The following is a 14,040-nucleotide window of genomic DNA, read 5'->3' as shown; positions in this document are numbered from 1 at the left end:
GAGAGGGAGGGGGAGAGGGCGAGGCACAGAGGGAGATGGAGAGAGACAGAGGGAGAGGGAGATTCAAGTCCAGAAAATAAGTCTTTGAATACATTATTTTCTGTTTGGGATGTGGGGAGTTTAGCTCCCCTCATTTCCTTACACAAGAGTTTCATGCAGGCATCCACCTGAAAAGTATCTTCATTTCCAAGCCTGACTTCCATGTCTCCCCCCATGCCTTTTCTTCTTCACTCTTCCCTCGTTCTAGCCAAATTTTCCTTACTTCCTCACACAGCTATAAGATGACATGAAAGGCCATCTGCTTCTGATGCTGGGATGGCTGGTAACACTCTGGAAGATCCCACAGGGCACCAACCATCCTTTGACAGGCCAGCTGCCCACCTAGGAAGTTGCAGACAGGAAGCACCAGCTGGCCTTGAGTCCCCTTGATGACTTGGAAACTGGAGCTAACTTAGCAGGAGTCCTCTGAAGTTCTCTTGAAGCTGACGCTACCAAGCAGGGGCAGGAAAGGGAGGGTGTTCACACTGGAGAGCCCTCCCCTGAGTGCCAGCTGATAATCCAGATGACATGAGTCAGCCCAGAAGTTTCTAGCTGACTCTAGTTGCTTAACTTAGAATTTACTAAGTGGAATTACATAAAACTGAAGTATGTGTTTTTATATATTAAAACAGCCAGACCTGATTTCATATGATTCAACCTATTCTGTCCTGTAGTATGTGTGAATGACAAAGAAATCATGATAAGAGACCCCCTTTGGAGAGATGCCATTCACCATATTGATCATGCCACTCATATTCTTTAAAAATCCCTGTGGGTCCATGTCAAGTCCCATTAAGTCTGCATTTTTCAGAGTGAGGAGCCTCAGCAGAGTCATTGGACACCCAGCACAGATGCACTACCCTCTAAAACTCCCCAAGCTTCTCTCCACTGCACTTCTTAAGCAGAAGTCACACACACAAAATAGCACCAGTTCTTCTCCAATTCATATATATTCCGTTAGTTTTCCTAAAAGCAAAAATAATAGAAATAAGAATGAGAATTGGGGGCAGGTTTCTCTCCATGGGTGAGGACATCCTAGCATACACAGGTTTGGTCCCCAGTACACACACACACACACTCATACCAAACAAACAAATAAACAAAACCAACAATTAGAATCTGGACCCTGGAACTAACACATGTTCAACAGACTGCTCAATTTTCTCAAACAATTTGATTTTATATATATATATATATATATATATATATATATATACATAATTTATTTAGCCAACTAGTCATAGTCATTTTCCTCTAAATATTTAAGATACTGGGATATTTTTACTAATACGGTTTTACTTATACAAACCTTGTGTGAACATAAAACTCATGCATTTCTTTGAACATTGCTGTCAGAGAATTCCTGCACTACCATCAGAATGATGTCTGTGTTTTGGGATAGCAAGATAGAACTAACCACAGAAACTCACAGTTAAGTAATTAAGACTCCAGGCCTTTCATACAGGCCAGGGATCAAAAGAAGGACCCATCCAGGAAATGGAAAGCTGAGGATGGGTAGGCAAAGTCCTAGCTCCTGACTTCCCTTGTTCGGAAAATCTGTTGGAGAGAGGCAGCTGTGAATAGCCAGTTCTGCTCTTAAGCCAGTCAGTCAAGGGTCCCCAACCCAACTAATTCTGACATGACACTCTTCTGAAGAATTTAGTGAAATGGCACTGATTTCATGGTGATCCTTTGGACCTGCTGACCTTCTCTGCTACTCATGTAGTTAATGTGCCGGCCAGGAAGGCTGGAGATGGGTCCATTACTGGATATAAGACAACCAAAAAAAGTACTTTCTCATGGTCAACGTGAGCCAAAACCACAGATAGTTCTGATATCTGCAATGTTGTTCTGGAGTTGAAGCATTTTGTCCATGCTATTGCACTCCAGGGTTACTTATTTCCTCTGATTGCACCACACTTTGTATCATGAGGAGAAGTCTGAAAGTTGCCAGCAAGACATTGTTTGATAACAGATGACTTGATCAATCCACCAGATAAGACCTATGTATCAGGAGCAAGCCTTTATTTGTTTGTTTGGTAGATCAGGAACTACCATGTACCCAGTGGTTCAGCATCACCTGGAATCTGTGGGAGAGGGAGTCTTTCAGACAACAAGGAGAGCACTCATTTGGATCTTCCCTGAGAGTTTCCAGGTGATTGGCTTTATAGAAAAGTGTCCTGGCTCATATAGTGTCGGTTCATGATAGTGACAGGCAAGCTAAATATGTAAAGCCAGACTTCAGCCAACCTCTTTCCAGTATACAAACTACAAGATTGGGCTGATTAGGAAATCAGAATGTATCCCAGTCCTCTCAGTACAATCACTCTATAGTGACTGACAGATCTACTTTCTATGTCATGCTTACCCTGACTGTTGGCTCAGATTTACAACTTTTAATAGTCCTAAAAAAAATTTCATCATGTATTATAACATCCTTTTCCCTGTTCTCCTTATAATTATTGTTGCCAGTTTGTATAGTAAACACCCTCTCCTTGATTTATTTTTACCCTTAAAGTGACTGAATTGAGGATTTGGTGGAAGTCTGGTTTACCTAAGTTCCTCTATCACAAAGGGTCAATGAAAGAAATTAATCTGGGAGGTATTCCAATATACAGGGAGAACAGGGAAGGTAAGGGAGAAAAGGAATCAGCTAGCCATCTAGCATCAATCTGAGTATCACTGTGGGCAACTGATGCTGAAGGGTCAGGGAAACTCTGGGGTGACAAATGCTTCAGTGTTCAGTTCATTACAAGATAGAAAGGGATGTGGAATGTATATATAGCAAGGATGTAGAATGTGTATATAGTAAGGATGTGAAATGTATGTATAGTAAGGATGTGGAGTGTGTATATAGTAAGGATGTGGGATGTATATATAGTAAGGATGTGGAATGTATATATAGTAAGGATGTGAAATGTATGTATAGTAAGGATGTGGAATGTGTATATAGTAAGGATGTGGAATGTGTATGTAGTAAGGATGTAGAATGTATATATAGTAAGGTTATGGAATGTGTATATAGTAAGGATGTGGAATGTGTATATAGTAAGATGTGGAATGTGTCTATAGTAAGAGATAAGGAATCTATATGTAGTAAGAGATAAGGAATGTATATGTAGTAGGGGATAAGGTATGTATATATAGTAAGAGATGCAGAATGTACATATTGTAAGGTATGTGATACATATACAGTAAGGGTGTGGAATGTACATAATGCTGAGAGGAAGGAAGGGTGAAGCCAACAAAATTTTTGGCCAACAAATATGTGAACATATACAACGTGAACTCAGGTGTCAAGAAAGACATACTGCCAAAAAGAAAACTAGTTGACTGGTATGAGGTTGACCATGAGGAACATGTGGGTTCTATGGTGTCTGGTCAGTTTGAAAAGTGGAACAACCAACAGCAGGATGCGGATCAAGATGTTAGTTAGCTGAACTCTTACCCATTCCTAACACCAGCAGACAATGCCTGTAAACCTTCCTAGCTCCATGATAAGGACTCACATCTCTGCACTATCTGGGTCAGTCTCATACTTCGTGACTAGGCTCTTCTCTCAATGACCTAACTCAGACCTAGCCTGTGCCCAGCAAAGCTCTGCCAACCCCAAAGAGCCAACTTCTCTGCTCACCCTGCACCATTGGATGCAGAGAGTGGCCCTAAAGGTATCCATGCCCTGTGATTATGTCACTGAGTTGCTTAGTTTTTGTCAACTTGACACAAGGTAGAGTCATGTGGGAAAAGGAAACCTCAATTGAGAACATTTCTCCATCCGATTGGCTTGTGGGGCATTTTCTTGATTAATGATTAATGTGGAAGGGCCCAGCCAACTGTGGGCAGTGTTTCCCCTAGGCAGTTGGTACTGAGTTATATAAGAAAGCAGGCTGAGCAGACACAGGAGAGCAAGTCAGTAAGCAGCATACTTCCAGAGTCTCTGCTTCAGGTCCTGCTCTGATTTCCCTTGATGGTGGGCTGTGACATGGAAATGTGAGCCAAATAAACTTTTCCCTTTACTGTTTTGGTGTTTTGTTTTGTTTTCAAATGTTTTATCGGAGCAATGGAAAGCAAACTAAATGTCACATGGCAAAGTGAACTTTGATACTTTGGTCATTTTGGATTTCCTTGAGTTATCCCAGTACAATCAAAAGCGACATTGGAATAGCAGAAGGAAGCGGAACAGTTAAAATAAAAGAGATGTTATGCTGTTGGCCTCAAAGCTAGAAGAACAGGCTGCCAGCAAGTGACCTCTATGGATCCCCAAGTCTACAAAGGGCAGGAAATAGATTTCCTCATGAACTCTGCTGACACCTTGATTGTAGCCAGATGGAAACTATTCAGTACTTCTTAACCTCTAACTGACTCCACATGCATAACATGGATTTTGGAACTGAGTCCTTTTAGAAAAGAATTTACCCTCAAAACCAGTTTGCAACAAAAACCTGTAGTTTAATCCTTAGCCACTCTCCTCTTAGGAAGCAATACGGTACACTGGCTAAGAACATTGACTCTGGACACTCATATCCTGGCCTTGAATCCCAACTCTGCCATTATTAGCTGTGTGACCCTGGGAAGTTTACTTCTTACTGTCTGGTTTATTAATCTAAAAAGTGAGGACAGAATCATAGCTACCTATTCTGAGTTAAACAATATACCTTCCTCCACAACCCAAGCCCTTTCTAAGTGCCAAAAATGCAGCCCTGCCTAGAAAGTTTTTAACAAACCGAAGTAGCTGAGACAAGGTCACACTTAGATGCTTCTTGGTCAAACTCCCCTGAGTGAGCAATACCTAAAATCAACTTATATGCTCAGGTTTCATTTTTTCCTAGAAATGTCGCCATTGTTATTAGCCAATCGTGTAAGAATGTGAGGCCCTGTTCTGACCAATCAGAATGATGCACAGGACTCTTTGAGTTTAGGCTCAAAACTTAGCTGACTTCCTCCTGGGTGGCCTACTTGTCCTGATATCTAAGGAGCTGTACATCCTTTTGCAAAGGCAAAACTTTTGATTTGTCAAAATATTTTGAATTGTGGGATTATTTTCTTGGGAACTCATACATATTCCTAACAAAAAGTATATGCCTTTTATCATTAGTTTTCAGCATACTAGCCGCTACAACTTGTGGGATGCCTCCTTCATAGACATGGCAGATTTTGCTTTGTGTGTGGCTGACTGTGGAGGCTCCCAGTGAGTTGTTCTCTGTCTGGAAAGAACAGATCCTCCTTGTTTCAAATCTGAACCTTCCTGGCTCTTGGCTGCTAGGGCACTGATTCTCAGTGTGGGATTCCCTGGGGTTGCACCAATGCTGTGAGGCCTCCATGATGTAATGGTTCTATCTGTCTGATTTATACACATGTGAGAAAACAGGCTCTTTTTTTCATATCCTTCAATGAAAACAACAGACCACAGCAGGTTCAATAAAAAATAAAGTGGATTATCTTCTATGGAGACAGAAATTAAAGAAACCACAAGGGCTGGAAAGATGGCTCGGCAGTTAAGAACACTGAGTGCTCCTTCCAGAGGTACTGAGTTCAATTCCCAGCAACCACTTGGTGACTCACAACCATCTGTAATGGGATCTGATCCCCTCTTCTGGTGTATCTGAAGACACCTATAGTGTACTCATATCATAAAATAAATAAATAAATCTCAAAAAAGAAGAAAAGAAAAGAAGAAAAAAGAAAAGGAAAGAAGAAAAAAGAAAAAGAATTCATAAAATGCAAATAGAAGACATTCTTTTCTTTGGGAAAACAGGGAGGCATAAAATAATGTGTAACTGTGCAATGGTTTTATTGATAATAAGAATTTTAATTTCTTCCCAATATAACATGAAAAAACTCTGTTGTAGGGTGTCCAAATGATCTTTAAATTTACAAAGTGGCCCTGAAACCAAAAAAGAGACATGTTGAATACTTCTTTAGGGTTAGAGGTTTTATTTACAATTACTCAGAGAGCTCTATTTCCATCACTATACTATTTTCATACAAAAAGAGCAGTGCCAACCTTCTGTGGACTTGTACTTGACAGCAGAGATCCAGAAACCAAGCAAATATGCTCTGTACACAAATAAATCATGAAGGAATTTACTTTGACTTATTTTCTCTCTTTTTGTTATTTTAGGAAGCCATCTACAATACTGTTGACTTTCTGTGTGATTCTAGAATCCAGGTCAAACTCTCCAGGAGAACATAGCAAGCTTGAACCATGGTGGGAGCTCTTTCCAGCTTCAGACTTCAGATGGCAACCCAGAAAAGCCAGACATGAGGCCCAAAGCTGAGAGTCCTCAGCTAAGGCACAGATTATGTGTCCAACAAGGGACTCCTTTGTGTTCCCTGCTAAAGCTCATAACTTCTAACCTCAAATCCCGGTAATGGCAGCATGACTGGTATCTAGGGTCCCCCAGAGAGTAGAGTCCACTAGGGATATTCCTGTAATTTGAATTAAGAATCTGTGGTTTCTGTATGGTGAGTGGTAAAGAATCAGCTTTAATTGATGAGAAATAAGCATCATTGAGATGAAATCTTCTAGGAAGTGTTTCCTTAAGGTCAGCACAGAGAAAGCTGTGGCCAAAGGGGATCTAAGACTAGGTCCCAGGCTGGCCACCACCTGCGCTCTCCAGACAAGTCGGACATCAGCTTTCCTCTGTGATCTCTGTAGTTCCAGCCTCTGGGATGCCACTCTAGCATCCTTTGGGAATGAACTTGATGTGTAATTATGAGATGAAACAAATGCTTTTCTTTCCAAATTACTGTCAGCCATGGTGCTTAGCATAGTAGCAGAAACCAAACCAAGGCTGAAAAGACAGATTTGGGGGAGAAAACAAAATCCACTTCTGGGATCCATAACTTCTGGAAACTTCACTTCATGAACTCCCACATGGGACCTGAAGATCAGTTCAGCCTCTCTGCCTCCCATAAAGGTTGATATAAACACAACAACTGGCCCTGTAAGCCAAAGGCACTCTTCCTGCAGTGTCACAGAATGAGCTTGCCAGAGCAAGAGGGACTGTTGGTCAGACTATCCAAATAATAACAATTACCTACTAGTGGCAGTCCCTTTCAAAATCCTGGGGTAAAGTATTCTGTTTAAGACTATAAAGAAAAATAAAGAAAGCTTTGAAACCTCTCATGGACCAATTGAAAATGGGAGATGCGGCCTCTAAATACTTTGTATTACCCAAATGTTATAATGTCAACCAGAATTTAAAAGGAATAAAATTTAATGGTTACAAATTAAACAAGACTTAACTAATTGCTTTCTAGACCTGGAGTGTTGCTCCAGATTAGAGGCTCACCCTTGGTTTCAACACCACCATTGTCCTGACTCAGTTTCTCTAATCAGAACCTGAGAGAATAATTCTACTGAGGCAACTGGCTGACAACAAAGGAGCAAGGGAGAAAGTCAGTGGAGAGCCTGCTGAGCTATGTCTGAAGTCTTTGCCTGCAGGAAGTGGCAGCTGGAGGCAACACTACACAGGTGACAGGCACTGTGAGTGACGTCCCAACCCCACTAGGCACCTCAAAGCACGGCAATAGCACTTGGCTTGTGACTTCCTCTGTGTAGACATCTAGCTAAAGGAACTGCTTAGGGGGGCTTCAGAGTGTATGAGCCCTGAGCCCATCAGTGGTCAGTGGATGGCTCACTAGAGGCTAAGAACTCTAATCTTAGCACATACTTCTACAGCTAAGACTTCTAAACCAGTATCCTAGAATTCTATACTTTTTTTTCCTGAGAATCCATTCTCCCACCAGAGCAAAAGAAACTGTGACTCTGATGGGTGTTAGAGGCTGCATTAGCCTCAGAAACTCCATTTTGTATATAACCACCATCTTGTCCAGGCTGAATTCTAAAAAAAAAAAAAAAACAGCTAAATTCCCAGAAACAGCTTCTGGCCCCTGGTGTCCCTATGAACTAGACCACAGTGTCTCACCCCACACCTTGTTGGTTAGGACTGAAACCTCATGGTTGCTCTGGCTGGCTGAATGTGATCTAGGCCAGGTTACAAGGGAAGCCCTCTGAGTATTTGACAAGCAGTAACCTACTCAGGATGCCAGGAGGAAAACAAACAGTTGGAAGCATACAGCATATACCCCTTTGGGGACTCCAACCCTTGGCCTCACCTCTCCTGATTTATGGTTTTTTGCTTTAAAATGTTGCTCTATTCTGACTTTTGTTGACACAGTTTGGATCCCAAACCCAGCTGTCTCCCTGATATGTCAGCTTTTTGAATAAAGAAACTTTTGTTGGCTCGACCTTGGGTTTCATAGTGGATTATTCCTAAATTCTCAGACCCTAAAAGTGGGGACCAAATGTTCTAAACCACACAGGCAGTCAATGTAAATCTGAATTTCTGAACTGAATAAGTACCATGTGTCAAGGACAAGTGCCTGGGACAAGTTTCACTCAGTACCTGTGACTCTTCCCAGCCCTTCTCATCCAGCCCCCTACCCTAAACCCCCTCTCCCTGGGGCAGGGCTTCTGGTTCACTCTCCCCAGCTTGATAAATATACATACACACACACACACACACACACACACACACACACACACACACACACCAACCATTTGGCTACAGCTGTTCTCTTGCCTCAGCTGCCTCTCTTGCTCCTCTCTGGCTTTCCTTCCTCTTCCTTCCACTTACAATCAGGTTTAGTCTGACAGCCATGTTCAGCCTGGACTCTTCCCTCTGCCTGCTTCCTCCCTTAAATCTACTATAAAATTCTTCTCTAAACATGTCTCCCAACTTTTATTTCATTTTTTTATTCACCATGTATGTGCTGACAGAATTCAACCAGAGGACCACTTTAACCTTGTAATTTTATTTATTTAAAAAAAAAACATAATTTTGGTTTATCACGGGGTAGGATGGGCTGTTCAGGAAAAATTAGATGGGCCATTATCTTAGGGTTTTGCTGATGTGAACAGACACAATGACCAAGGCAACTTTTACAAAGGACAACTTAATTGGAGCTGGCTTACAAGTTCAGAGATTCAGTTCATTTCTATCAAGGCAGAAGCATGGCAGTGTCCAGACAGGCATGGTGCAGAAGGAGCTGAAAGTTCCACATCTTGGTCTGAAGGCCACTAGGAGAAGCCTGGTAAAGCCTACCTGCAGAGTGACACACTTCCTCCAACAAGGACACACCTATTTCAACAAGGACACATCTCCTAATAGTATCATTCCCTGTGGGCCAAGCATATAAGTCTCTAGAGGCCAAACCTATTCAAACCACTACAGTCATGCTACAGAATAACTAGCTGAGACTTCAAGACTATAAAGAAAAATAAAGAGAGCTCTGAAATCTCTCATGGACCAGTGGAAAATGGGAGAGGTGGCCTCTAAATACTATGTACTACCCAGAATTGGACCCTGGAGCAGAAGGAGAGACAGAGTGAGACATAGACATAGACATAGACATAGACATAGACATAGACATAGACATAGACATAGACATAGACATAGACATAGACATAGACATAGACATAGACAGACAGATAAGGGGGTGGGACAGAGGCAGAGACAGACAGACAGGCAGGCAGGCAGACATGGACAGAGAAGGGGACGGTCATAGGAGACGTGGTTAAGTCCAGTGACATGTGCTCTATCTGTTCTTTACTTCGCAGTGATTCTGGATTTGCAGATTTGGCAGTCCACTTGGCAGTGGTGAAACTGGCTAATGATGTACATTCTGTTCACTCTCTGTAATTCTCCTATGAACTAAGATTATTCCAAAAATAAAAACCTTTAAAAACAAATTTTGTGTGTGTGTGTGTGTGTGTGTGTGTGTGTGTGTGTTCAGGGTTAGAAAAGGTTGTTGGATCCTTTGGGGCTATACTTGTGAGCTATCTGATATGATCGAGGTGAATGGATCTGGGGTCCTCTGTTCTTAACTGGTGAGAAGTCATTCAAGCCCCATCAAAAAACCCTTTTCTGCTCTCATTAAATCCAACAACAAAGGCAAAGGTAGCTGGCTAACAGCTTTAGCTCTCTTCTCACAGACACCAGGGTGACTCTCTGTTTGAAGGGCATTGCCAGTCTTCTCTTTCTTTGACCTCTAGCTAGGCTAAGAAAAAGAAAAAAGAAAAAGAGGGGAAAGCAGAGATGAAATTGGGGAGCAGAGACAGGAAATGAGAAAGGAAAGAGCTGGTTCTCAGGAGAATTACACCAGTTGGCTAAAGTTGGTTGTCCAGGTAACATGCAGCCCCAGGGTTTTGCCAGTGACCCTTGTTGTCTCCAGTTGCTGTTAGTCTGACTTTAGAGCTCTTGTCTCTGTTCAACTCTCCATCACTTCTGATCTCAATAAACTAACAGCTAGGAGTCCCTCCCTCACCTCTGAGTCCCAGTACTCACTCTGCAGAAGCCTGTCCAAACCCCATCAGGCTCTCAGATTGGAACAGCACCACCTGCATAGAGACTATGATTTTCTGATTTACAAAACCTGCCCCCCCCCCCACAGCGCTCCTTCACTCTAACAAGGTGTCCTTGTGAAGTTCATTATGGTTTCCAAGAGAGATTGCTCCCCTGACCCCTTTTAACACTTGCCCTTGTCTTGATATGCACCTATAGCCTTGCTTTTCTTCACATTGATGTACAGCAAAAGCCCACATTCTGAAAGGCATTAGAATGACAGTATTGACTTGCTATGAGCCACTTCAACCCAGTTCAATAAACTTATTTTTAACAAGTAAGCTGTGTAGATTGTTCTATTTCTTGTTTTCCTGTTGCTTCTAAGTTTCCCTTAGTTGAAGTAATAACACTGATCACTTTTAAGTCATGATACTTTCTCCATGGTAGGCCAGACACTGTATACTTTACATGTCATATTTAAATTTTACACAACTGTTTGTATAGATCCTCTCATTATTTCCATTCAGAACAGGCAATGACTAAGATCAACGGGGATCGTAGCACTTAGCTAATGTCGCTGAGACTTGAGTTCAGTTGGTGCCCTTAAGACCTACTGCTGACAACTGCCAGAGGCTCTCAACAAACCTTGGCTACCATGGCCTCTTCCTGAAATGTTAATCACCCTGCAGATATTAGCAGAGGGGGAAGAAGGTGCTGGCCCAGTACACATTTACAGGGCAGATGTTCATTCTATATAGCAGGAATGACAGGAATCCCTTTTGCTAGGATTATTTTCTTCTACAGGAAGGAGTTAATATAACCTTCTTGGAAAACAATTTGGTGACAGACAAGACTACTGTTTAAAGTGCATATAGCCCCTGATCCATTGTTTCTACTCTTAGAGTTGCCTTGAGATAAAAAAGAAAACAAACAAACAAACAAAACAATTAAGGTAGTGTGCAAAGACTTTGCTCCAAGATTTGTATATTAGCATTCTTTTTAATGACAAGAACTTGAAAATGACCAAACATACAAGAGATTTTTATACAATCCATAACAAGGAGTGCTGGGGAGTTATTAAATGTGTTATATATCATATATATGTATATATATATATATATATATATACATACAGAGAATTTTATGTTAATTATTAAAATGATTTATAAAAGTTATGATTGTAACTTTTAAAAGAGATAATTTGTAATAAATAAAATATTGGAACTTCATACACACACACACACACACACATATATATATATATATATATATATATATATATATGTATGTATATATATATACATGTATGTATTATATGTTAGGCCCCACACAAGACACCTGGAAAAATCAACAGCTTGGTAATTAGATGACAAGACTACCTAGAAGGAAATACAGCAAAATAGTAATCGATAGAGTGTCTCAGTTATAAAAACAGGACTCCTATGAGATTACAGCTGGCCTTATACAGTCAGCCCAGAGAGAGATGTCTGTTGAGACAGCCTGTATCCCAAGATCATCTGCTAACCTTGGGCAAACAATTTCAGGAAGGACATAGTAAAACTCACATAGCTCCCTACAGCTACAACAACCTCATCACATCCAAGCCCCTCACACCAGCCAGTTTCCACATCCCAAAGCAGACTCCTCCACGTCCCAAGGGAGACAGGCTTCTCCTTGCTATATGTGCTAATAAACACAGTCCCAACTGTTGAAAGGTAGATTCTGGTCTTTTTCTGCCTTCTGTCTCCAGATGCTGCCTCATAAATCGAATAGTAATAGTGAGCTTTCAAGGATGATGTAATTACTCATGATACTGGCCTCTCATTTCTTCTTACTTTGTAAGTGAATTTGTTTTACTCGCATTAAAATGGAAAAAAATCAGTTACCAAAATTATCACAAAGTATGTCTATTAAATGCCATGAGTCATGAGAGTTTAGCCACATGACAAATGTCTCTCAGTATGACCTACCCTAAGAGTTGAGGTTCCCAAACATGTAGGCCTTGGCAAAGCCTGGGTGTCCTTTTCCTCAGCTCATTATATACATAGATTGTTCACCTAGATGAACTCCACCCTACTTTGTCAGGTTGGTACTCCCCCTACAGATGCTCAGATCCCTACATGTCACACACTAGAAGTGGAAATAGGGATCAGGAGGCAATAAATTTCCACCCCAGGTCCCTCTTTCAAGGCTATCTTCCCTTTAAGCCTGCCACCTTACATTTTCAAATGGAAAACTGTAATAAGAAATGTCCTGTCTTTATTTGATTAGCAGGAGCCCTCCATAGGAAGAGTTACTCAGCTCCTAGCAGGCATGAAGCAGATATAAAAGATGAAATTAAAGAAAAAGATACTTGTTTCTTTGACACATGTTGGCTGTCATATCAGTGTGCTTGCTTTTGTTTTCTGAGATATTTATAGGAACATTTGACACTGAAACATCAAGTTTTACTGGTACTTATGAAATAAATCCATGTGATCTGGCTGCATCATTGACAAAATTTACAGTTAGTAATCTATTGGTATTTTTAAGTTGATACCCAGAGTGCACTTCTCTTCTTTGTTATCTCCTTGCCCATATTCTTTTTTATTTTATTATTTTTATTATTTATTTATTATCTTTTATTATTATTTTCATATTATCCCCTTGTACATATTATTTCCCTGTCTAACTGTCCTGTCCTGACTCCATCTGAGTCTGGGCCAGGCTGTGCTCCCTTTTCTGTGCTCTGTGATCTGTGATCTGTGCTCTGTGCTCTGTGCTCTGGGCTCTGGGCTCTGTGCTCTGTTTCTTTGAGCAGCCTCCGAAAGCACTATTCATATAGGATTTTTGCTTGCCAGCTTCTCTAAGCTGAAATGACACCCTCAAATTCCCTTAAGTGGCTCTAGTTTGACTACAGAGAAAGTCACTCAGATATAAAAGGTACAAATATACAGAGAGCAGTTTTGCTAAGCTCTGAGGTAATTGTATCAGGTGCTGGTCCTTGTACTATGTCACTGCTCCAAGCACACACTCACCTAACTATGTGAGAGCTTCAGATAGTTTGCTCTTTCTGCTTCCATTGAGCCTTTTCCTTCTGCTTTACTCAGTCCCGGACCAAGATGCTTTGGCTGCAGAGGATAAGACATCAACACCTTGGGCAGAGAACCTTCTGCCCATGGATGAAATAGTCATGGATTTCAGCTCATCTTTACTGACTTTTTCCTCCTTGGTCTCTGATGCTTTATTTTAACTTTTCTTTTCAACCACCGCCCCTGAGACAGAAAGGCACAGGATTGCATGGATTATTTGCAAGTTTCTAAAACTATAAGACTTTCTCCCTTAGAAATCTTTTTTTTTGTATTAGATATTTTCTTTATTTACATATCAAATGTTATCCCCCTTTCCTGATTTCACCTCCAAAAAACCCCTATTCCATGCCTAACCCCCTGTTCACCAACTCACCCACTCCTGATTTCCTGTCCTGTCATTCCCCTACACTGGGACAAAGAGCCTTCGCAGGACCAAGGGCCTCTCATGATGACTAACATGACCATACTCTGCTACATATACGGCTGGAACCATGGGACCCTCCATGTGCACACTTTGGTTGGTAGTTTAGTCCCTGGGAGCTCTGGGGGGGGGGGGTACTGGATGGTTCATATTGTTGTTC

This window comes from Mus caroli, chromosome 14 (genome assembly GCF_900094665.2).
Source record: "Mus caroli chromosome 14, CAROLI_EIJ_v1.1, whole genome shotgun sequence".
NCBI classification, from domain to species: domain Eukaryota; kingdom Metazoa; phylum Chordata; class Mammalia; order Rodentia; family Muridae; genus Mus; species Mus caroli.
Note: the sequence above shows the minus strand (reverse complement) of the source record.